The sequence below is a fragment of the Lissotriton vulgaris genome, chromosome 9 (genome assembly GCF_964263255.1).
Source record: "Lissotriton vulgaris chromosome 9, aLisVul1.2, whole genome shotgun sequence".
Taxonomy (NCBI): Eukaryota; Metazoa; Chordata; class Amphibia; order Caudata; family Salamandridae; genus Lissotriton; species Lissotriton vulgaris.
The window spans coordinates 1,113,878,244-1,113,904,298 of record NC_141697.1 but is presented as its reverse complement, the minus strand read 5'-3'; the positions used below and the strand labels follow the sequence as shown (position 1 = coordinate 1,113,904,298).

The following is a 26,055-nucleotide window of genomic DNA, read 5'->3' as shown; positions in this document are numbered from 1 at the left end:
CAACTTTTGCTGGCCCCTTGATACATCATAGCAATGAATAACCAGATTTTGCAGTACAAGCCAAACATAACGGACAAGTTACTTACCTTCAGAAATGCCTAACCTTGACACATGATCTAGCCGCGGATTCCTTACCTTTCAACTTCCAAGCATCAGGCTGGATCCGGAAGATTCTTCTTAGCAGCACCCCTGCTTGCCGGTAGGTGATGTTGATCGACTCCGCAAGACGTCATCGGCGTCGTGTTCATCGTTGTCATGACATCCGCGTCGTCAATATGACCACCACTCCGGCACGCTGAAGTCAGTTCTTTTCACGACTTTTCCACGCCAGAAGCACAGAGCCATGAAGTATCTGACCAAGGAGTGTTAATAAAGAGCTAGGGCCCTTAAGGTTCACCTTAAGGGCCTCAGCTCTTTTTTAACACACCCGGACACTAAAAACGATTCCGCAGTGAGGGGAGGATGGGTGGGGTCGGTAAGGAATCTGCGGCTAGATCATGTCTCTACCAGATAAGGCATTACCGAAGGTAAGTAACTTATCCATCTGATAGAGACATCTAGCTACAGATTCCTTACCTTTGAACAGATACCCGAACAATACCTTCCTGCGAAAAAGCTTTTTAAACCAGGAAATCCTGCAAGACAGAGAGACCAAACAGGTCCTACCTGCGAACCTGGGAATCCAGGCAATAGTGTCTAGTGAATGTGTGCAGAGATTCCCACGTGGCCGGTTGGCAGATAGGAACACCACACTGGGGAGCAGTAGTGTCTGCCTTCGTCCCGATGGAATGGGCCCTAAGGCCTTCAGGAGGCTGCTTCTTTGCTAAGGCATAATACATTTTGATAAAGAGGATAATCCAGCATGAAATGGTCCTCTTTTAGACAGTACGCCCCTTCTTTGCTCCCAAATAGAGTTGGTCATCCACCCAGAACTCTTTGATGCGGTCAAGGTAGAACGATAACACTCTTTTTGGATCCAGAAGGTGAAGATGCTCCACTTCTTTGGAAGGGTGAGGAGGTGCATAGAAAAAGGGTAGATTAACGGACTGTCCCAGATAGAAGGGAGCTGCAACCTTGAGCAAAAGGAATGCCCTAGTCCTTCGCACCAATTTAGCTGTAAAGACAGTCCGGTAAGGAGGCTGTGATGACTGTGCCTGTAGTTTGTTCACCCTCCTGGCAGAGGCAATTGCCACCAAAAAATGCTGTTTTGTTGGTGAGTAACCATAGAGGGCAGTTATGCAGCGGCTCAAGCGGTGCGCACATCAAGAAAGTAAGGACCAAATTAAGGTCCAATTGTGGCATAAGAAAAGGAGAAGGGGGAAAAGGTGGGTTAACCCCTTCAAAGAACTCTGCACCAGAGGGGACTTAAAATGTGAAGGCTGATCTGGCAGCTGAAGAAAGGCCAAGAGGGCTGAAAGACAGCCTTTCAAAGTGCCCAATGCAGAGCCCGGAGAAAGAATAAAAAGAAGAATATCTGCTAGAGAAGCAGATAAGAGGTCAATAGACTGCTCTGCAGAATATTTACAAAACTTGCTCCATCGGCAGGCATATACTGATTTCTTGGAGGGATGCCTGCCTGGCTGCCATAATAACTTCGGGAGGAAGGTCAAAAGCTGTCAACTGTCGCCACTCAATCTCCACGGTAGGAGGTGGGGAGTGGACAGGTTTGGGTGGGGGATCCTCCCCTGCTGCTGCAAAAGGAGGAAATCCAGAAGGCACAGCCTGATCGGAGGATCGATTCTCATAGCCAGAAGTTAAGGATACCAAACTCTCCATGCCCAGTCCGGAGCCACAAGAATGACTTGTGCCCGGTCGGTACTGATCTTCTTGAGCGCTCTGGGCAGGAGTGGTATGGTGGAAAAGCGTATAGGAGTTTTGAGCTCCACTTGTGATGAAAAGCGTCGCAAGCGAGACCCGCCTTGGAAACCCCAATGCGCAAAACTGCTGACATTGCACGTTCTCGTCGGAGGTAAACAGATTTAACCAAGCCACTTGTGATCTGCAAGGCATTTTTGCCTCCGTTTGTCTGCTTTGGTGTTCAGAGAGCAGGCCAGATGTTAAATCACCAGAGAAATGCCCAGTTGTTCCAGCCAAGTCCAGAGTCGTAGGGCTTATAGACAGAGGGTCCACGACCCCGCTCCACCCTGTTTCTTGCAGTACCACATGCCAGTAGTGTTGTCCGTGAACACCTGAAACAGCCTTCCCTTGATGGATCGTAAAAAGGCCTTCAGTAACAATCGGATCACACGAACCTCCTGACGGTTGATGTGGAGTTTGGCTTCCACCGGAGACCAAGGTCCTCTGATCTCCACCTGCCCACAAATGGCTGCCCCATCTCAGAAGAAATGCATTCATCACTACTGTCAGATTTGAATGGAGAAGGGAGAGGGGTCTGTGTCTGACCCAATCATAGTTTGTCAGCCACCACAGTAGGTCTTTCGCAGTGCCTTCTGATATCTGAACCAGGTCAGTGAGATTCCATTGATGCTGTGCCCTTTGGAATTTTAGGTCCCACTGCACAGCCTGCATGCACCACTGTGCATGGTCCACCAGCAGGATGCCATGAGGCCCAACAGCCTCAGAGTTTTTCGTACCCAAAACCACGATAGAGGCTGCAACATCGGTAACATAGCCTGAATATCCTGAAATCGCTGCTTGGGAGGATAGGCCCAAAACTGCACCATGTCCAGAACCACCTCAATGAAAGGGAGCATCTGAGAGGGAGCCAGGTGTGACTTCGGCAGGTTGATAGTGAACCCCAGCAAATGCAGGAGGTTCACTGTAGTTTGTAGGTGGGAGATGACTGTTTGGGACGACCCATCTTCAACAACCAGTCATCAAGATATGGGAAGACTGGGACCCCTGATCTCCGCAGGTGACATGAGGCCTCCACCATCACCTTCGTGAACACCTGAGGTTCACTGGTGTGGCCGAAGGGGAGCAAACTGAAACTGGTTGTGGCACACCATAAACCGCAGGTAGCAACAATGGGCAGGTAGGATGGGGATTTGAAAATAGGCATCCTGCAAGTCCAGTGCTACCATCCGGTCTCCTGGATCCAGGGCAGACAGACCTGAACTAAGGTGATTATCTTCAACTTCTCCTTTTTGAGGGAGTAGCTGAGGGCTCTGAGGCCAAGGATAGGACGAAGGCCTCATTCATTCATTGGAACCAGAAAATAGTGGGAATACCAGCCACAGCCTATTTCTGGCCTGGGAACCCTCTCTAGTGCTCCCTTGGCCAAGAGAGTTTTGACTTCCTCGCAGAGTAGAGCAAGGTGGTCCTCCATCAGCCAATTGTGCACTGGAGGCATAGATGGTGGAGCAGTCTCGACGGGGAGAGAGTTGCCCCTTTGGACTATTTGCAACACCCATATGTCCGAGGTAATGTTTCACCAGTGGTGGAGATGATGGTGTATTCTGCCACCGAATGGTTGAGAATGATCATGGGGGATTGGGCTAGGAAGGATTTGTGGTGGAAGAGGGGATCGTGGCTTTAATTCTGGCCTCCCAACCCACGGGTTTGGGGTAAACTGCATACACAGCCCCGCAGAGGTTGCTGAACTTCAGCACCCTTTGACTGGAATAAAGCTGGGGTTGTTGGCAGCCCCTTCTGTAGCCACAAAAGGAGCAAAAGGCAGATACAGGACGCAATGTTGCAGTGAGGTCCAAGGACTTGGCCATTGCCCGCGAGTCCATAAGGTTAGCTTGGACATCCACCAAAAAACCAGATGTCCTCAGCCAGGCGTGGCAACGTAGGCCACCATCGTGGAAATTGCTCAGCCCAGCGAGTCTATCGTGTCCAAACCACATCGGATGGCAAACTTCGCTGCATCTCTCCCATCTGAAATGGCTTGGGAGAGTAGGATACGGTCCTCCTCCGAGACCCTGGGCAGCGCCGGCGCAACCGTGTCCCATATCGAATGAGAGTAACGGCTCAAAAGGTATGCAGGGTTTACAGACTGCAATGCTAGACTGGTGGAAAAAAAATTCTTTCCAAAGCTTTCCAGGCTCTTGGATTTCCTCTCTGGCAGTGCGGAAGGGAACGCACCACGGGAAGAGAGAGCTTGAACCACCAAGTTTTGAGGGGTGGGATGGGCAGTAAGGAAAACTGGGTTGTCCAGTGCAGGGCGATGGCGGCAGGCAATCGTTCTATTCACAGGAGCCCCTGAGGTGGGCTTGTACAAGGTGCCCAGAAGAATGTCCATTAAGGCCTCACTGAAAGGCAGCAAGGGTTCTGAAATGGAGACACCAGGCTGCAGAACATCTGTCAAGACCTTCGCAGTCCTAAGCAAGACTATAGCGAAAGATGCCCTTCCTCCCTAGCCAGGTTAGGTGGAGACAGCATGCTAAAATCTGGGAAGGTGTCCAAACCACTGGCATCAACCATTGTGATTTCTAAGGAATCCAGCTCCCAATAATCCTCATCCATTCCTAACCATTACAGAATAAGGCAGGGTGAACAGCATGGAGCCGTGCAGCTCCATCTGTGCCAGTCTCTGTGTCAGAGATCTCCCGACCGGCTCAGTGTCTTCAAGAATGAGGATTGGGGAGGCGCCGCCGGTGGGCACTGGTGATGACCTGAACCTCGGCAGCGGACACTGCACCAGGGAAGGTCGGTGTGAAGGTGCAACCAGCGCCGGTCTAGAACCAGGAACGAGTCCAGTCGGAGCCATGGCGCCGGAGCCGAAAGGGAGGAACCCATGGGGACTCCGTCATTCGTGCCTGCAGGGCCCAAAGGCGCGCTGGCAGGGTCAGGCCGCTCAAATATGGTGCACATGGCATCCTAAATCTCATTAAGTTGGTCGGGCTGCTTCCGGTCTTCACCTCGTCACGGGGTGAAGTCGAAGCAAGCTTCAACTTCTTGTGTTTTTTGTGGTCCTCTTACCTGACTTCGACTACTTTGAATGAAGAGGATTTTGATTCACTGGAGTGGTGCTTAGACCTTCCTCTCGACAGAGACCAGGACAGGGATCGAGATCGGCGAGGCGACTCCGTGGTGCCAGACCCTGTGCCGGCATCAGCTTTGGGGACGGCTTCGGTCAGCAGTGGGATAGTGCTCAGTATCTCAAGGCCAACAAAAGAATCAGCAAAGAGAGTAGGTAAGCAGGTAAACGTTTGGGGGAAGACCACCCTGAGGGTGACAGGTATACCAATCTGTAAATCTACAGGGCAAAGAGGTCTTCCAGATGGAACCCAAGCTTTCTCTGCTAGGTCTTTGGGCAGTGATCTACTTGCATATTTCTATGAGACCTGCAAAGCAGTAGAGAAGTGACATCGTTTTGTTTGCCTAGAAGATGTACTGTCAGGCGCTATAGATACTTGTCAAATATTTTAACAGGGAGATCATGTTTCAACCTAGAAACAGGGATACAGATGACAAACTTGCATGTGTAGTAATACACTACAATATCGATCATAAAATCAGTCAGATTATCACCTCACAACATATGCTTAATATAGATCCATCTGTAACTAAGATTCCTAAACCCTTGATTGCGTTCAAACACAACGGTAACCTAAGAAATTCCCTAGAGAGAGAGAGAGCTACTACCAACAACAACAAGGGAATTTCTGTGAAAAATCCATCCCATGACAAAATCCGATTGAAGGTAATCACAGATGTGGTACCTGTCATGCATGTGAAAATGCTAAAGTATCCTGCAGCCACGGTCTGTTTAGGGTGTGGTACCGGGTGGTGACGTGGGGCGGGGAGGGGCACGCGCTGCATCTCATTTGGCGATGCAGCACGCGCAACGAAATTCGTTTTTATTCTTTACTTACCTGAAATCGTCCGTTTCCCGCATTTTACAACCCCCCACCCAGCCCATTCCCCACCCCACGTCACCGCCCGGTGGCACGCCCTATACGGGCCATGGCCATGGCTGGTATCTTGTACCCTCCAATGGAGAGGAAGAACTTTCAATCTACCTGATATGACCAACTGCAGGATGTCAAATGTTATCTATCTTATCAAATACCCTTGCTCACTTGGATATGTGGGTGAAACCAGCCAAGAACTAAAAACAAGACTTAGCGAATACAAGCCAACAATGCACATAAAAAGACAGGGAGCCCCACTAGTTGAGCATTGGACCAATTGTAACCAATCATTCTAGAGAAAGTCAGAACTCTGAGGGACGGGGACACAAACCTATATCATAAGAAAAGAGAAGTATACTGGATTTTCTCTTTAGACACTTGTACAAATGGTTCAAATGAAACGATTCCTTGGTAAAATGCTATTCATTAAACTATTAGTTGGCTCCCATCTCTATCTCAATCGATTGGGCACATTATAGCCTGTGTTTTCTGATTAGTTTCTCTGAGTGCCCTTCTCCTCCTTATGGGGTCTTAATCCTTCTTTGTTATTCATAATATTACTTCCACATTCTAAGATATATGCCTCCCATATTTATCTTTGGATGTGATCCTTGTACCACCTCACTGTCTGTGGTGCCTGCAACCTTTAAATCTTGCGTTTTCTACTCCCTGTCTGTTCAGAAACCCAGGAAATGGCAACAGACGCGTCTGGAACCCGTATGATTCATCTTTAAATCGCTAAATGCGGATCATAAGGTAATCACACAAGGGTTAGGTTACATTGCTGACGTTCTCCTTTACACGTTTGCCACACCCTTATTTCATTTCTTGCTGGTAATTTCCCATACGGAACTCTAACACTTTGGTCACTGCTTTCTTTCTTGCATACCTGGTGCTTCCATACAGCGTCTTCCCCTATCATCCCTAGGGCTTCGGGATATCCCTCTTTTTCTACCATTGTAAATTGCGCAGCTATTTAGTTTGAGGCAGTTAAACGTAAGGGACTTATCAATCTATTCTCACATTTTCACTTTTTAATTTTCCTGCACCTTTTCTGCACCTGCTTCTTTGTACTCCCATTTGCGGTCCTCACGATTAGGATCACCATCTAGTGACGCACCCATGGAGTAGTGTGGTGTTTGGCTATATTCCTTACATACAAACGAATATATTGTTCAAATTGGAGCCTTTATTTCCTTAGCTTTACATTGGATTGCTACCCCACCATCCTTGTTTTTTAATTTGGTGGTTTGTCCTACTTCACCTTGAGGAAGGTGTCACCTCATCTTAGGTGTTTCACCGATATGTGAGTTGGCGTTACCTCTCTTCCACTAATTGAATAAGAAATGAATATGAATTCATTCATTCATTACTGTATATTACAGCATAATATGTGTTTCATTGTTAAGATATCTATGAAAACCTATTTAATTATTTCACTATCAGTGCATCTTGTGTGATCAACTTTGACAAACTAGGGGCCCGATACACAAAGGTAAAATGAGACGAAAGTCTAACTTTATGAAATTGGGTAGTCACAAAGGGCATTTACTACTTGTAAATTATGCATTTTATGAAAGCCAAAAGTTGTAAAGTTCAACGTTTTGTATTCACAAAGGGCATTTACGAGTAGTATATGCCCTTTGTGAATACCGAAAGTCGTAAAGTTAGACTTTCGTCCCATTTTACCTTGGTGAATCGGGCCCCAGGTGATTAATTTTATTGATTGTTTGTGTTATGTATGGGAGAGAATGGGGTATGTTTGACTGGTATGTCTGATGGTTGGGGAGTCGTGTTTCTACATTGTATGTTGTGCAAACAAATGTAGAAGTATACTATTTTGCTATCAATTATATTATGTATATCTTTAGCTAATATGTTTCTCTATGTATTTCATCTATGATAAGATAAATAATATTTTTTTAAAAAGTATCAACAAAGAATCCCTTCTTCTAATGTATTTGGCTCCTCTAAAAATGATCTCCTTATATTAGGTCTTATACCCTACTTCTTATCAGAGGGAGTTTAGAGATTTATGTATTATTTACTTTGTGTCTAAAGATACTTGCGCCATTCTACTGGGGTATTTTGTGCTTCACTTGGCTTGATTATCTGTAGGTGATTGTTGCACAAGAATTCTTCTTTGGGGAAATGCTTGAAATAAGCATTGCCTCCCAAAGAGTGTGGAATCAGCTTCCAGGCAACATGCTTAGGATACTAGGCAACAATTAGAGCATGCAGACACATTGTAACAGGCACACACCGAGCTCTGTATTGTGTTGTATTGTAACATTTATACAGCGAATACTACCCCTATGTGGGGAACTGAGCCACTTGCATACATGGTTAGCATGCTCCAGTGTGTAGGGTGTGTGGTTTGAAGTGTATTGTTTTTGTTTTGAAGGTGTGGTTAGTGTGTTATAGAATGCAGCAGTTAGCAGTGTGATGGATGATGACGTGTGAGGGAGAGGCAAGAAGTTCATTGATTTCAGTAAGCTGGCAGCCTTGAACAGCTCTGCAGGCCCCTTTATGGTATTTCTTATGATCACAGTCCACTTCACTACTTAGTTCACAGGGTTGTCCATTCTGAGATAGTTTGTTTAAAGTTTATGGTTGTGAGCAGATTGGATATCTGTCAACATGAGATGTCAAGAAGCATTTATAGTATGTTGCTTGACAAGACTAAATTAAAGTTCTGCGTTGGCAAGAGGCATATGGCAGATCTTTTCAGTTATTCCATGCCTGTTCAGTTGGTGATGGGTGGTTTATTGCTGTGGACTGGACAGTACTGGCCGATGGACAGAAGCCATATCAGTTCTGTCTAATGTGAGTGTAAGAGTGTCAAGCAGTGGCTGCTGCGTGAATTTGGAATAAAGATTTACTATTGAAATCTCAACGTGGATATGGATCTCTTTTTGGAGTTTTGTGTGTTATTTAGCACACTTGCTGAATGGACGCAACAACACTGAACATTTTTGCTTGGACAACTATTGAATTGTTAGGGCTACCTCTATAGTGACTTTGCTCTGGTGTGCTACAGTGTTTACGAGGCGGGTAGGGAATTTAATATGCAGTCTGTATGAACTACAATCTACTGCACAAATGATGAGTGTTATGATCTGGGTAGTAATGTGTGCCAAGAAGGTTATATATTGTATTGAAATTATATTTATATAACAGTTACTACTTTTGACAAGGAGTTCAAGTGATTTGCACTGGCCAGAAAGCTGATCTGGAACTCAAGTGCTGCTTTTTTTCTAGTGGGGAATAAAACAGTGAACTTTCGTTTTAGTGTAAGCCATAGTACAGAAGATACTGGCCCCTTGTGTATTCCAAAAAGGCACCACATGTGCAAAAAGTGGGCACAAATGGCTGTTGTACTTGCAGCACTTGCAGTCTAATATGGTACCTAAGTCTGTCACACATCTTTGGCTATTTTATTATTTATTAAGGGCTATCTTATCACTCAGTATCATTTCATTGTCGGCAGAGAAAAAAGAATGCAGTAACCCAGAAATGTCCCTTTGAGACTATGTTATAAAAACTAAGGTTTCAAAAGAAAGTTCAGTGTTTTTACAGGTAAATAAAAGGACAGAAACCCTGACCAAAATGCATGGCAACCATGGTTCATAGTTCTTGCTCCATATTGCAACTCTCACTTTTATTGAGACAAAGGCCCTGCAGTGGTTTTAGGAAGACATCAACGTGGAACAATAGATTTAGGAGTTTGTAACCCAATGTTTTTATATCATTCGAGAGTTCAGATCATCCAAATGTAACAGTGCCCCATAGCAATCTTTTGTCTCAGATACTAAAAGAATGGTCATGACAGAAAGGCTTGTTACAGAGCTACACACAGACAATAACTTAAATATAGCATTGAATTAGTATATCATACATGACTTGAGTTCATATCTTATTTCAGAAAGTGGAAGAAATGCCTATTTGTAAAACTATATTCATCATTAAGCATCAATAAATTCCCAAAGTGGATTTTGTACAGTACAGAGCCAGCCACTTTGCCTGTCACAGCCCTTGCACTTTCAGAGGACCTACACAAACCTGACACTTGTAGTATTAGCTGTGCAACACTGAGTGCAGATTTGGCGAGATGGTTTGTTGAAGTGTTGAAGGACATGTGTGGCTGGCTTCAGTAAGTCCATGGGGGTGAATTCGGAGGCCACACAACATTTGTGTAGAGAAATAAATCCCATGAGGCATACAACTTTATTGTAAGCTACATGACATGATGCAGATGAACTGACTCAAGGAGGCAGGAATAGAGCCTAGAAGACGTGCAGTTATTTGTAGGGGTGTTACTTGAGGATTGCATTCCCTTACATGAAACTATGAAGAGAAAATGGTTCATGCCCCAGTTCTTGGGTGCATCCTATTGATATATAACACTTCAAGTTCTAATGGATTATCCTTTTATTGATTTCTGCAGGGAAATGTAAGTATCAATAAATCTTATTGCTTACAGACGTTTAAAAGAATTAAGTGCATAAAGCCAAAGAATGTGAAATGCTTGTGAATTGTCATTACAGTCCTACAATAAGTGATGTAATGTAGGAGGTTACAATTCAGTTTTTAGGGGTGTATTTAAAACATAGATTCAATGTCCACAATTGAAGCAAAGATTAAAGGATCAATTAATGCTGCCCTGATGCATTTCAAATTCCACTTGAGGCTTGCTGTTGAAGGGCATTGCGTGGCTTAGCGAACTTCTTGGGATTGCCAAGGAAGTTGAACTTATGATGGAATGTGTGAGAGAGCTGAAGATGGATACGGATGGTAAGATTTGGAATGTACGAGGAGAGAGGGCGTTGGTTTGACTCACTTAGCGAGAAGCGTTTTGAACCTCCTAGCCGTTTATCAGGTCAGTGGAGAGGTATTTTGCAAAACAGCGTGCTGTTGATTTTGTATTAACCGCAACTGGTAAAGTAGAACGTCCTGTGTCTTTATTACAGATTTGTTGACCGATTGGCACATACCATCTGAAGTGACTGAACACTTCAGATGGTATGTGCCAATCGAGCACTTTTAACTAGCACTTTTTTCACAAGCTTTCGTGATATAGTCAGGTGCACACTCGAAACTTTGGTGTAATGTAGCGGTATTGTCGTGTCTCAATAGATGTATTGCAGTAATAAGCGCTTTCTTTGCTTTATATCTTCTCACCTTTTTACTAACCAATAACAGAATTCTCTTTAGCACTTAATCACTAGGTTTTGGACGCAATGAGCACAGTGCAACTAATGTAACCAATCATGTAGCATGTACACTGTTATTGACTGCTTTACTTGAACATGGGTTCTATGAACATGAGAACAAGCGAATTTTTGTTTGTTTACAGATTATCCCTGAAGAAGGGCCGATGGGGCCTGAAATGCATTGGGCGGTTCAACAAAAAAATGCTTCTACTTTAATATAAATGTATTTCATGTTTTGAAAGAAATTATTTGTGACATAAACAAATTAAATTGTAAATGTTTTTTTGATGATGTGAATATTCAGTTGTGAAAAATACAGACAATTGAAAAAGCAACAAAGGGTAGTACTAGCATTATTGTTTGATTTGATTAAGCTCAGATTTAGGGAACAGTGCGCAGAGGCCAATTGGAAACACTTGAAATCCTTTGATTCAGTTACAGGCACACAGGGACAGTGTGCTTGCCTCGGCAGCATGCCTGGTAAACTTATAATAAGTTGATTAAAATCATTAATAAAGGGAGTGCTCCTTTCCAATAATTTTTATAGTAAAGACTTGGAATGTGCCTGCTACTGTCAACAAATCAACATATTAAGAGTGGAAATGCTGCTTCCATTTTACCATTTTTCATAAAAGACACTGTGATTGGTTAGAAGACAGAATCCAGAATAGATGTAGTCGGATCAATGCTTTAACAAATAAATTGATTACACAAAGTAGTCGGATCAATGCTTTAACAAATAAATTGATTACACAAAATTCGGCAGTGACAAATTTGTAGAAAGAGAGGCATTTGTTTCAGGTGCAGGTATGGCTTAAGGGTGCTCTGATTTCATATTTAACCTCTGTTCTAGTTGTCTCTAGAAAAAAAGTAAATAAAATTAGAAATAAAATAAAATAAAATATTAAAATCATAGGGCCCGATTCACCGAACTAACTTAAGACAAAATCCTAAACTTACTACTTTTGGTATTCACAGAAGTTAGGATTTTGTCTTAAGTTTGTCTTAAGACAGACTTAAGTTAGGATTTTATCTTAAGACAAACTTAAGACAAAATCCTAACTTCTGTGAATACCAAAAGTAGTAAGTTTAGGATTTTGTCTTAAGTTAGTTCTGTGAATCGGGCCCTTAGTCTTCTGACCAAATTGCCTCAATCATTAAGTATACAAACTGCATAGTAAAGTGAGGGAGTATGATCTAAAATGCTAGTAATTAATGATCTTGTTTATAAATCTTTTACCTATATTCAATGTTATCATAAAGAGGGACCCACATCTTCTAAGATTTATGAATTAGGCCCACCGATTTTGAGAAAGAGGTTTTTAATTCAGCTTAATATAATGTAGCCTTCTCCTCCAGTTGAATGTGGCTGTTGCCCAGAGTTGAGCAGAACAAGTTACTTACCTTAGGTAACGCTTTTTCTGGTAGATACAATATCTGCTTGTGGATTCCTCACCTTGTGAATATCCCTTTGCGTCAGCAACATTCAGAATTTTTTTTTTGTAGCTTCGCGCCGACGTGGACGACGTCACAGAGGCACGGCATCGCACGCGACTCCGCTGACGTCACCGACACCGTAATAGGCCCACGCCGGCGTGATGACATCAGTTCCACCCTTTTTTCCGTGCCTTCGAGGTACACGGACGGACCGATGACAGCAGATATATACACAGTATACACAGTACACAAATGTCAAGATAACACACACAGTGTGAAGCCAATGCAGGAAAACAAATTGTGATAAACATTTCCTTTGACAATAAAAATATATACATTACAGTAACTCATGTATAGAAGAGAGGACAACGGGGAGGCGGGTGGGTCAGTGAGGAATCCACAGGCAGATATTGCATCTACCAGAAAAAGCGTTACTAAAGGTAAGTAACTTGTTCTTCTGATAGATACATCTGTCAGTGGATTCCTTACCTTGTGAATAGAGTCCCACAGCAGTCCCCACTCCCAGAGGAGGGTGTCCACTCTCCTATACAAAAAAGTCCTGGAGGACAGAGCGCGCAAAGTGGCCGTCCCTCCTCACCTCGGAATCTAAACAGTAATGTTTCGGAAAGTGTGGAGGGAGGCCCAAGTCGCAGCTCTACAAATATCCTCAACAGGTACACCCCTAGACAAAGCAGAAGACTTTGCTCTAGTAGAGTGAGCTCTTATCCCCTCTGGAGGTTCCTTACCCGCCAGGGCGTAGCAGATCTTAATGCAGAGGATAATCCATCTCGAGAGCGTGCGCTTGTGCACCGCCTTCCCCTTCATGCAGCCAGCAAATCCAACAAACAGCTGGTCATCCAACCTGAACTCTCATGTCCTGTCCAGATAAAAGCTCACTGCCCTCTTAGGGTCCAAGCGGTGAAGTCTCTCCTCCTCCTTGGAAGGGTGAGGGGAGGATAGAAGGAAGGGAGGGTAACGGACTGCCCCAGATGGAAAAGAGTAATCGCCTTAGGCAGAAAAGCAGCCCTGGTCCTGAGAACCATTCTTTGAGCATGAATGGACAAAAATGGGGGCTTTGAACTAAGAGCTTGAAGCTCACTTGAACCTTGTTCTTACATTCTTGATGGGTTCGCCTTTTGAACCTTTACACAAGTGTCCCTTGAGACTTTTGTTTTTTAAGACTGTATTTCTAGTGGCAATTACCTTGGCAATTACCTGTGTAAAGGTTCAAAAGGCGAACCCATCAAGAATGTAAGAACAAGGTTCAAGTCCCATTGAGGCACAATAAAAGGAGTAGGAGGAAACTTATTGGTAAGGCCCTTAATGAATCATAATTCAATAGGAGATTTTAAACAAAAAGGGTTGGTCTGGCAAACAAAGGAATGCCAATAAGGCCAACAAATTACCTTTGATAGTTGCCACCGCAAAACCCTGCTGGCCCACAGAAAGTGCAAATTGAAGTATATTGGACAAACGAGCCCTTAAAGGGTCAATTAACTTCTCCCCACACCAAACAACAAATTTAGACCATCTATAAGAATAAATGGACTTGGTGGAGTCACGCCTGGCCGATAAGATGACATCCACCACATCGTGTGGGAGAGAAAAGGAAATCAGGTTGCCCCGCTCAGTCTCCAGGCATGAAGGTGTAAGGTCTGGAGGTGGGGGTATAGAACCTGTCCCTCCATCTGGGAGAGGAGATCTGCCCTGTGAGGGAGACGGAGCGGAGGGCACAAGGTGAGGTGGAGAAGATCTGTGTACCACACTCTTCTTGGCCAGTCTGGGGCGATCAATATAACTTGGGCCCGATCTTGACGTATCTTCCTCAGAACCCGAGGAATCAAGGGTATGGGAGGAAACACGTAGAGGAGTTGTGAGTCCCAACTCAGCTGAAACGCGTCTCCCAAGGCTCCCTGCATCGGAAACTGGAGACTGCAGAATGACGGGCAGTGAGCATTCTCATGAGTGGCGAACAGGTCCACCTGAGGAGTCCCCCACGTCCGAAAGACGTAACGCACTAACTCGTGGTCGGCTGAAAACTGCTGACTGAGACTGTCTGCAGTTACGTTCAGAACCCCGGCAGATGATTTGCCATCAGACAAATCTGATGGTCCTGAAGCCAGGACCAGAATTGCAGAGCCTCCCTGCCGAGACACTGCAACCCTACTCCTCCCTGCTTGTTGACATACCACATCGCAGTTGTGTTGTCCGTCAGGACTTGAACTTACTGACCGCAAAGGGAAGGGAGGAAGGCCTTGAGCGCTAAACGTATGGCACGCAACTCTAGAAGGTTGATGTGAAGCAACCTTTCCTCTGGAGACCAAAGACCTTTGACCTCCAGATCCCCCAGATGAGCACCCCACCCTAGAGTGGATGCATCCGATATCACTGTGGCCACCAATGGAGGTAGTTGAAAAGGATTTCCTTGTGACAGATTGCATTCCACGCTCCACCAAGATAGATCCGCTGCAGTCTCTCTTGAGATCCTCACCGACTCCCTGAAATCTCCGCTGTGCTGATACCACTGCCTGCGGAGGCACCACTGGAGTGCCGTCATGTGCCAGCGTGCATGGCTGACCAACAGAATGCAAGAAGCCATCAGACTGAGCAGACGAAGGACCTTCAGGACTGGAACGACCGCTCCATTGTAAAATAATGGAATCATTTCCTGTATTTCGCGAATCCTTTGAGGAGGAGGGAATGCACGACACACAGTAGTGCCCAGTACCGCACCAATGAACAGGTTGCATTAGGAGGGCACCAGGTGAGATTTGGGTACATTTATCGCAAAACTCAACCTGTGCAACAACGGAGTTGTCTCTTGCAGATGATGGAGCACTATCTCTGGAGATTCTGCTTTGATCAGCCAATCGTCCAGATACGGGAATACCGGTATCCCCGATCTTCTGAGATGTGCAGCCACCACAGCCATCACCTTGGTGAAGACTCGAGGTGCAGTAGTAAGACCAAACGGAAGGACCGCAAACTGGTAATGTTGCGATCCAACCGTGAAATGGAGATACTTCCTGTCCGACATTCAGGATGGGAATATGAAAATACGCATCCTGTAAGTCGATCGACACCATCCAGTCTTCTTCAAGCAGCGCTTGAAGAACCTACGCAAGGGTGAGCATATTGAACTTCTCCTGCTTCAGGTAAAGATTCAAGATCCTGAGATCCAGAATTGGACGAAGTCTGCCATCCTTCTTGGGGATCAGAAAATACCGGGAGTAGCATCCCTGACCCCTTTCCTGCTCCGGAACCACCTCTATCGCACCCTTTCTGAACAGTGCCAGGACTTCTTCCTGCAGGAGTAGCAGGTTGTCCTCCGAGCAAAAACCTTGGCAAGGAGGGTAATTTGGGGGAAATTCCCGAAAGGGAAGAGCATACCCATTCTCCACGAGATTGAGAACCCAATGATCTGATGTAATCAATTCCCAATCTCGCAGAAAATGGGTAAGCCGACCCCCCACTGGACCCACATGATCTGGAATGGCGAATCTAGGGCTGCTTTGCTGTGTTGGCAGGAGGCTGGGAAGGGTTAGAGGAGGAGGAGGAGGAGGCTTGGCGACCCCTAGGACGAGCTCTTTTTGTCTGCCCCTGTACGACTTGTACAGTGTATTTTGCTGCTGCTGCGGCTGCTGCTGTGAATGTTTGTAGGCCCGAAAGGAAGATCTGCCAAATCCTCTGAATCGCTTTCCAAAAGAGCCCTTGGTCTGAAGGCCCAAAGACTTTGCCATCGCTCTGCTGTCTTTAAACCGCTCTAAAGCAGCGTCAGCCTTCTTTCCAAACAATCCTGACACATCAAAGGGAAAATCCTTCAAAGCAAACTGAATATCCGCAGTAAATTCGGAAGATTTCAACCACACAGCTTTCCCAGAGGCCACCGAAGAGCCCATCACTCTCGCCACTGAATCAGCCGTGTCCAGCCCACTCTGGGTTACCTGCCTTGCCGCAGCCTGAGTGTCAGAAACCACTTCCTGAAAATCCTTTCTATCGTCCTCAGGAATTTTAGGCACCAATTGTTTGACGGAATCCATCAAAGCATGGATGTATCTACACATCAGGCAAGTAGCATTTGTAGACTTTAGCGCCATGCTGGCTGAGGAAAAGATTTTCTTGGCCGCCTGGTCTTGCTTCCTTGATTCCTTTTCCCCAGGAACCTGTGGAAAAGCACCCGCAGATTTCTTTGAGCAGGCAGCCTGCACAACCAAACTCTCTGGCAGGGGGTGCGTTGACAAAAAGTCCGGGTCACCAGGTGCCACTCAATACCTTCTCGCAACCGCCCTTGAAACAGCAGGGGCTGTCAGAGGTTTTTTCCACACCTCATAAATAGGCTCGGCCAAAGCGTCATTAAATGGGAGCATTGGTTCAATAACAGAGGAAGGCGAGTGAAGGACCTCAGTTAGAATGTTAGACTTGTATTCAGCAGTAGGCAGAGTAATATTCAACAAGTCTGCAGCCTTCTTTATAACAACGTGAAAAGGTGTCACATCCTTAGAAGGTACGTCAGATACAGAGGCCAAATCCCACTCAGGAGACAGCTCAAGACCATTAGCCTCTCTGAGGTCATCAAAAGGATCCTCCGAATCCTGCAGTTCACCTTCCTCCAAATTTTCATCACAATACCTCTCCTCTTCCAGAAGCCTCTGTGCCTCAAGCCTCGACCTCTCCTTCATAAACGAAGTCGACGGATCCGGGACCGACTCCACCGGAGCCGGAGCTGACGCCGAACTTCAAGTAGGAAGAGGCAGCTTAATCCGAGGTCGAACCGTATTCGGCATCGGAGTCGAGGGTATCGGCGTAGATGGATTCGGCGTCGATGGATTCTGCGTCGAAGGCTTCGGCGGCGCCGGGAAATGCCAATGCTCAGTTGGAGCCGGCATGAAAGGCATAAAAGGCCCAGGAGCATAAGCCTGGGGGACACCCAGATTAAATGCTAATGGACCCGTGGGACCAACAGATGCACCAGAGGGGTACATTGCCCTGGAGTAAACTCCAAACATGGCATTCAGGAACTGAGTAGGATCCTGATATGGAGCCGGAAAGGCTGGATAAGAGCCCCCAGGTTGCTCTTGAGGGAGCGGAGTCTTCTCCACCTCGGCCTCCACCTCAGGCTGGTGCACCGGGGTCAACGAACCTGCAGGCAACGAAGCCTCGCCCTCTCCTTCTTCTTTCTCTTCACCTTCATCTTCTTCTTCTTGACCAGAAGGATGGGATGGATTCGGAGAAAGATTCGGCAACTGCTTCGGTGACACAGGCGAATCCGCATGCGAAGCCTCACCCTCGGAGACCTGTATTTCTGAAGCCGAGGCCACCGCTTCCTTTTGAAGCAACTTCACCTGTGACTTCGGCCTTGAACTTGAGTCTTTCTCAGAGTGATGGCGAGATTCATGACTCCTCTTCTTATGCTTCTTCCTCGAAGACCTCAAAGCATGCGCCGAAGACGACTCTGAGTGCGACCTCGAACGAGACCGCGACCTCGAACGTCGAGTTTGTGACCTCGAACTCTTTTTATCCTTTTTGTTTTTCAACTTCGCCACAAGGAGTTTCGTCTCCCTCTCCCGGAGTGCTTTCGGAGTCATCTTTTTACAAGAAGGACAATCTTCGACGTCATGTTCGGAGCTCAAGTACCAAACGCAGCACTCGTGTGGATCAGTGATAGACATCATCTTGCCACATTCTCCGCACGCTTTAAATCCAGTATTCTTCGTAGACATCACGACAGAAGACAAAGAAAACACCAGTTGAAACACAAAGTAACAAAGTTACTATACAGCTACAGATCATCCCTTGAAAACCGTTAGCGTTGACGACGCGGAAAAAAGGGAACTGTTGTCATCACGCCGGCTTGGGCCTATTATGGTGTCGGTGATGTCAGCGGAGTCGCGCGCGATGCCGTGCCTCTGTGACGTCGCCCACGTCGGCGCGAAGCTACAAAAAGAATTTCCGAATGTTGCTGACGCAAGGGGATATTCACAAGGTGAGGAATCCACTGGCAGATGTATCTATCAGAAATGATTGTTATGGATATTACCAAACCGGAAACGATTCGCCTACATGATAACTGTGACAGACCCGGAATCTCACCAAATATTGCAATTCCATTTCCTGGCTCTAAATAAATCCCAATAATCAAATTTAGATGGCAAATAACCTGAGTTGAAAAAGTTACTAATTAATGACAAATCCTGATCATATTCTCCCAATTGCAGGGGGGGGGGTCAGGCCACAATGAGTACAAGCTGGGGGGACTTTTATGCAATCTCCCTGGGATATAACAAAGAAGAAATAGAAAAATGTGAGTCTCAAATTTGCTCCAATTGAGAGTTTATGTGTATTTTGAGGTAGCTTTTCCCAACTTTCTTTCTCTGATACCTGACTTTCTGGCACATACTTCAAGTATTTCCTTGTTCACTAACCTGTTTATAGAAGTTAAATCCAGGTATAGTTCTGAACTATTACATTTTTCAGGGTGTTCATCTGAAAAGCTTATCACACACCTGAGCACAATCACTAGGCTCTATTAGAAGTCTGAAGGAATTTCTTATTTGTAAATATTTTGTTAAAGCTCTGCAGGTAGGGATCTGAGAGGGATCTTGAATGCTAAAGAAGAACAAGTTACTTGCCTATGGTAACACATTATCTGGTAGAAACTCTATCTGGCTGAAAAGTTCTTGCCTTTGTATTTCCCAGGCCTCAGGCTGGATCTGGACTCATTTGCTGAGCCATACCCATTGCGCACAGCGTCGGGTGGCTTCATTCAGCTCCGCATGAGGTCACCGGTGTCTGTAGCATTGGTTATGATGTCGCAGTGCCTCTAAAGGCACCACCCAGGCAAGTGGACATCAGTACTGTTCGTACTTTCCACACCACAAGCGCAGAGCCACAAAGTAACTAACCCTAGCCCTACTATATCAGTCCGCAAAGCGGGAAGGCATGGGTGGGGCTGTAAGGAATCTGCAACTAGATTGAGTCTCTACCAGATAATGCGTTAACAAAGGTAAGTAACTTGTTCATCTAATAAAGGCTTCTAGCTGCAGATTCCTTACCTTTGAATCAGATACCCCAGCCATACCATCCAGTCGTTGGGTTGCGGACTCACATCCTAGACTAAGAAGTCTTGTAGGACTGAACGGGCAAAATGTCTCTCCCTGCGCACTTGACCATTAAGGCAGTAATGTTTTGCGAACGTGTGCAAAGAAGCCCATGTCACTGCTTGACAGGTGTCTTGGACTGGAACATCCTGAGTCAAGGCCGTAGTCGCAGCCTTTTCCCTGGTGGAATGGACCTTAATCCCTCAGGGGGGTGCTTCTTCACCAAGACATAACATATTTTGATGTGGAGAACACCCCAGCGAGAGATGGTCCTTTTCTGCACTGCCCTTCCCTTCTTTGCTCCCACATACCCCACAAAGAGCTGTTCATCCACTAGGAACTCTTTTGTGTGGTCTAGGTAGAACGACAATTTTCTTTTTAGGTCCAGACAGTGGAGACGCTCCTCCTCCTTAGAGGGATGTGGAGGAGCAAAGAAAGTGGGCAAAGTGATGGACTGACCCAGATGGAAAGGGGTCACAACCTTTGGCAAAAAAGATGTCCTGGTGCGAAGCACCACCTGTCCAGAAAGGACATAAGAGAAGGACGCGAGCTGGATAACGCATGCAACCCACTCACCCTCCAGGCCAATGTAATCACGACTAAGAAGGCTATTTTGATGGTCAACAGGCAGGGGGGACAATTGTGCAAAGGCTCAAAGGGAACACACATCAGGTAGGTGAGGACCAAATTAAGGTCCCACTGCGGCATAATAAAGGGCGTGGGTGAAAATAAGTGAGCCAGCCCCTTTAGAAATGTTTTAACATGGAGGTGCAGAGTTGACAGGTTCAGTGGAGAACCCTCCCCTGCTTCTGCTACAGAAGATCCTACGACAGGGGCAGCCTGATCGGAGGACCGATACTCCTACTCAGAAGCTCTGGATACCAGGCTCTCCTTGCCCAGTCCGAAGCCACAAGAATGACTTGGGCGTACAACAGGCCTGTGCTCAACTAACGTCGAAAAGCGTCGCCAAGTGATAGCCGCCTTGGAAACTCCAGCCCGCAGTACCAGTGACACTGCGCGTTCTCTTCGGAGGCGTACAAATCTAACTAACGTTCTCCCCACTGCTGAAAGAGACCTTCCACCAGCTCTAACTGGATATGCCATTTGTGACCCGCTAGACATCGACGGCTGAGTTAATCCGCCCTGACATTCAGAGAGCCTGCCAGGTGTTGAACCACCAGGGTTACGCCCCACTGTTCCAGCCATGTCCAGAGATGTAGGGCCTCTCGACAAAGAGTCTATAATCCCCACCCGCCTTGCTTGTTGCAGTACCACATGGCAGTGGTGTTGTCCGTAAACACCTGCACTAGCTTCCCCTTGAATCGGGGTTCATTAACCACCATTGCAGATCTTTTCTAGTTACTTCTGAGATCTGGACCATGTCAGTGAGATTTCCCCGATGCTGTGCCCATTGGACTGTCAAGCCCCACTGCAGAGCCCACAACGCCATCTTGCGTATCTTACCAACAGGATGTAGGAGGCCATGAGTCCCAACATCCTCGGAGTCAGTCTCACCAAAATTAGGGGTGGGCGGAATTTGCAAAATTGACTTTTGCAAATTATCGCGAAATTGCTAAAAATCTTTGCGAGCATGCAGAACTTTCGCGAAGATGCAGAGATCGCTTCTCCCACCCGTTTGCGATGTGTTTTTGCATGCTTGCGGGGAAATTTATCTCTAACTTGCCCATTCGGTCGCTAATAGGCGCAGCCATCTTGCTCGCGATGCTTATTTCCTGTTCCGGGTCGAATGACGTGTTCACGATCGCAAACTCTCGCGGGATAGCTCGACCAGCTAACAACAATCCAACATCTTGTGGCGCACGAGGGAGGGAAGGAAAGAACCACCACCTGTGTTGCTGAGCCTTTCGGAGTCCATGGGAGCCCGTCAGCCTTGCTGCGGTGTCTCCAGATGCAGGGAAGAGACCCCTTCAGTTCAAGGGAGATTCCTTCAGGTGTCTTGGATGTCCACAGGTCTTGGGAGGATCCTGTATGGAGCACAGGCACCGACATTGCAGCAGACAAGCAGGATGACGAGACCAGGAGCAGCAGGAGTCTTCCCAGTTGCAGTCTCGGTGCCCAGAGCAAAGTCCAAAGTGCCCAGATGGTTGAAGAATTGGTGTCTGATCTGAATCTTGTTCCACGACAAATCTAGGGACCCACCCACATGTAAGCCCTTAAGTTCCCATAAGGGTTGGGATGAGTCAGGATTCCTCCGACAGGAGGGGGCGGACAGTGCGGAAGATACTCCCATGTCTCTGGTCGACAGCAGCCCTAGCTTGCTATCTAGTTCTAGAAGACTGGTACTAGGAGCACTGAGGGCCTCCCGGAGGAGCGTTACAGTGCATGGAAGGGGTATGATTTCAGCATGGTTGATAGCAAATATGACGGGGTTTGTTACAGGAAGTTTAGAGATGGTCATTACATAATGACGCTTGCCACTCTACCTACCATAATGGCTGATGCACTTACAACCCGGAAGAATGGACTTTGATGGTTGTAGGGGTATTCCGCTCATGCAGAGGCACCCGCACACTTAAAATCGAGCACCCTGCCTTCAAGATTGAAATGCCAGCCTTAGGGATGACTTATAGGTTTTAAGTGCAATGACCTCAGATATAGGGAAACCCATATCTGCTGTAAGTTGTGCTAGCACCAGCTTACACAGGCTGCAATGGCAGGCCTGGAGTCACAATTTGAGTGGTCCTTCATGGGTGGCATAATACATGAAGCAGCCCTTGGGAGACCCTGGTGTACCTATGCCCTGGGTACCTCAGTACCATATACTAGGGACTGATAAGGGTACACCAGTAGTCAATCTGGGATGTATCTAAGTACGCACCATAACCAATTTAAGGGAGGCCTGGGGTCCTGATAAGCAGGATCCCAGTCAGACTACTCAGAAACAGCATAACACCAGGCAAAAAGTGAGGGGAACCGTAAAAGTGTATCCTACTTTCGTACAATGCCCTTATTAATTCCTTCTGACAATACTTTGGGCTCTGAACCTGAAATAATAATTGATACCAGTCATATTTCGCAATAAATTAACTAATAATTACACAATTGTAAAAACGATGGCCAGCTGGCTCACTGAATCTTACTGATCCCAGTTAATCAGGCTTCTATACTCCCTTTAGGAGTGAGCTACCTGAAATGGAATACTTAATGATAAACTATTCCGTAGGATCACCATTCAGAGGGAACATGCCAAGGATGTCCCTGTCTTCTGTACTTTGTGCTCTCTATCTAGAGCCATTTTCAAGGGCAGAAGAAGGGCAATCTAGAAACCTCAGATAATTATTCTGTTTTCAAACACTTTTGTCATATTTCCCTCAGCTGATGCAAAGGATGGGAAATATCATTAAAATATAGACAAATCTTAGAGGTGGCACCAATATATTGCCTTCGTATGGTCTTCTTAATCTTAGTGGTATCTCAAAGTCGCAGCACTGCAACAGATTTTCACAATGGAGGCTAGACAGAACATTGTTAGTTTATGAAGCATTCCTCTGTGAAATGAAGCAGAAACTTAAAAGGGTGTTTGATGTGTTCTTGTTATGTTCATATCCTCTTCAACTAGCTGCTAGATGAACAAGTTACTTACCTTCGGTAACGCTTTTTCTGGTAGATACTATATCTGCCTGTGGATTCCTCACCTTGTGAATATCCCCCTTGCGCCAGCAACATTCGGAAATTCTTTTTCGTAGCCTCGCGCCGACGTGGATAGGACGTCACAGAGACACGGCTCCGCTCGCGACTCCGCTGACGTCACCGACGCCTATAACAGGCCCACGCCGGCGTGATGACATCAGTTCCGCCTTTTTTCCGTGTCATCGAGGCACACGGACGGACCAATGACAGTAGATATATACAAAGCATACACAGTATACAATAGTCAAGGCAAAACACACAGTGTAAAGCAAATGCAGGAAGCAAATGAAACATTTCCTTGACATCAAAACAAATATACATTACAGTACAATAACTCTGGCATAGAAGAGTGGACAACGGGGAGGCGGGTGGGTCAGTGAGGAATCCACAGGCAGATATAGTATCTACCAGAAAAAGCGTTACCGAAGGTAAGTAACTTGTTCTTCTGATAGATACATCTGCCGTGTGGATTCCTCACCTTGTGAATAGAGTCCCACAGCAGTCCCCACTCCCGGAGGAGGGTGTCCACTCTTCTAAACCAGGAAATCCTGAAGGACAGAGCGCGCAAAGTGGCCGTCCCTCCTGACTTCCGTATCCAAGCAGTAATGCTTCGCGAAAGTATGGAGGGAAGACCAGGTTGCCGCCCTACAAATGTCCTCCACAGGAACACCTCTAGCTAAAGCAGAGGTAGATGACTTAGCTCTAGTGGAATGAGCTCTAATACCCTCCGGAGGCTCCTTACCGGCCAAAGAGTAGCAGATCTTTATGCACAGAACGATCCATCTTGATAAAGTCCTTTTATGGACCGCTCTTCCCTTCTTGCAGCCAGCAAAGCCAATGAAGAGTTGATCGTCCAAGCGACAGTCTCTAGTTCTGTCCAAATAAAAAGACACCGCCCTCTTAGGGTCCAGACGGTGCAACCTCTCCTCCTCCTTGGAAGGGTGTGGGGGAGGATAAAAGGTAGGGAGGGTAATGGATTGACCAAGGTGGAAAGGAGTCACCACCTTAGGAAGAAAAGCAGCCCTGGTCCTTAGAACCATCCGATCAGCATGTATGGTCAGGAACGGGGGCTTGGAACTAAGAGCTTGAAGCTCACTCACCCTCCTTGCCGAGGTAATTGCAACTAGGAAAACTGCCTTAAAGGTTAAAAGCCTCATAGGACATTTATGAAGAGGCTCAAAGGGAGAGCCCATCAAAAAAGTCAGAACAAGATTCAAGTCCCACTGAGGTACAATAAAAGGGGTAGGAGGAAACTTATTTACAAGACCCTTCAAAAATCTCAAGACAACAGGTGACTTAAAAAGAGAGGGCTGATCAGGCAAACAAATAAAAGCTGACAGTGCCGAAAGATAGCCCTTAACTGTGGCAACTGCCAGCCCCTGTTGAGCCAAAGAGAGAGCAAACCGGAGCACATCTGATAAATGGGCTCTCAACGGGTCAATATCATTCTCACCACACCAAACAACAAACCTAGACCATCTATAAGAATAGACAGTCTTAGTGGAGTCACGTCTAGCAGACAAAATGACATCCACCACATCAGGTGTGAGAGAATAGGAAATCAGGTTGCCCCGTTCAATCTCCAGGCATGAAGGTGCAATGTCTGGAGGTGGGGGTGTAGAACCTGCCCCTCCATCTGAGAGAGGAGGTCTGCCCTGAGAGGGAGACGGAGCGGCGGGTGAGAGGAGAGGTGGAGTAGATCTGTATACCACACCCTTCTTGGCCAATCCGGGGCGACCAATATAACTTGGGCCCGGTCTTGGCGAATTTTCCTCAGAACCCGAGGAATCAAGGGTATGGGAGGAAACGCGTAAAGGAGTTGACTTCCCCAACACAACTGAAACGCATCCCCCAAGGCTCCTTGCATCGGATACTGGAGACTGCAGAATGACGGGCAGTGAGCATTCTCGCGAGTGGCAAACAGGTCCACCCGAGGGGTCCCCCACGTCCGAAAAACGTGACGAACCACCTCTGGATGAAGCCTCCACTCGTGGTCGGCAGAGAACTGCCGGCTGAGACTGTCCGCACGTACGTTCAGAACTCCGGCCAGATGATTTGCCATCAGGCAAATCTGGTGGTCTTGAACCCAGGACCAGAGACGCAGAGCCTCTCTGCAGAGACACTGCGACCCCACTCCTCCCTGCTTGTTGATGTACCACATCGCGGTCGTGTTGTCCGTCAGGACTTGGATCGACTGACCGCGAAGGGAAGGGAGGAAGGCCTTGAGCGCCAAACGTATCGCCCGCAACTCTAGAAGGTTGATGTGAAGCAACCTTTCCTCTGGAGACCAAAGACCCTTGACCTCCAGATCCCCCAGATGAGCACCCCACCCTAGAGTGGATGCATCCGTAATCACCGTGGCCACCGATGGAGGTAGATGGAAAGGCTTCCCTTGCGACAGGTTGCCTTCCACGCTCCACCAAGACAGATCCGCTGCAGTTTCTCTGGAGATCTTCACCGACTCCCCGAGATCTCCGTTGTGCTGATACCACTGCCTGCGGAGACACCACTGGAGTGCCCTCATGTGCCAGCGTGCATGGTTGACCAGGAGAATGCAAGAAGCCATCAGACCGAGCAGGCGAAGGACCTTCAGGACTGGAACGACCGCTCCAGGGTAAAACAAAGGAATCATTTCCTGTATGTCGCGAATCCTTTGAGGAGGAGGGAATGCACGACAAACAGTAGTGTCCAGTACGGCACCTATGAACAGGTTGCGCTGGGAGGGCACCAGGTGAGACTTGGGTACATTTATCGAAAAACCCAACCTGAACAACAACTGAGTTGTCTCCTGCAGATGATGGAGCACCTTCTCCGACGACTCCGCTTTGATCAGCC

At 46.7% G+C, this 26,055-nt stretch overlaps 1 protein-coding gene across 1 annotated transcript in view; it reads right to left on the bottom strand.

Annotated features, from left to right (window-relative positions):
- Positions 1 to 26,055, bottom strand: part of DNAH12 (dynein axonemal heavy chain 12) — a 1,291,066-nt gene that overhangs the window by 150,905 nt on the left and 1,114,106 nt on the right. The window lies entirely within an intron of this gene.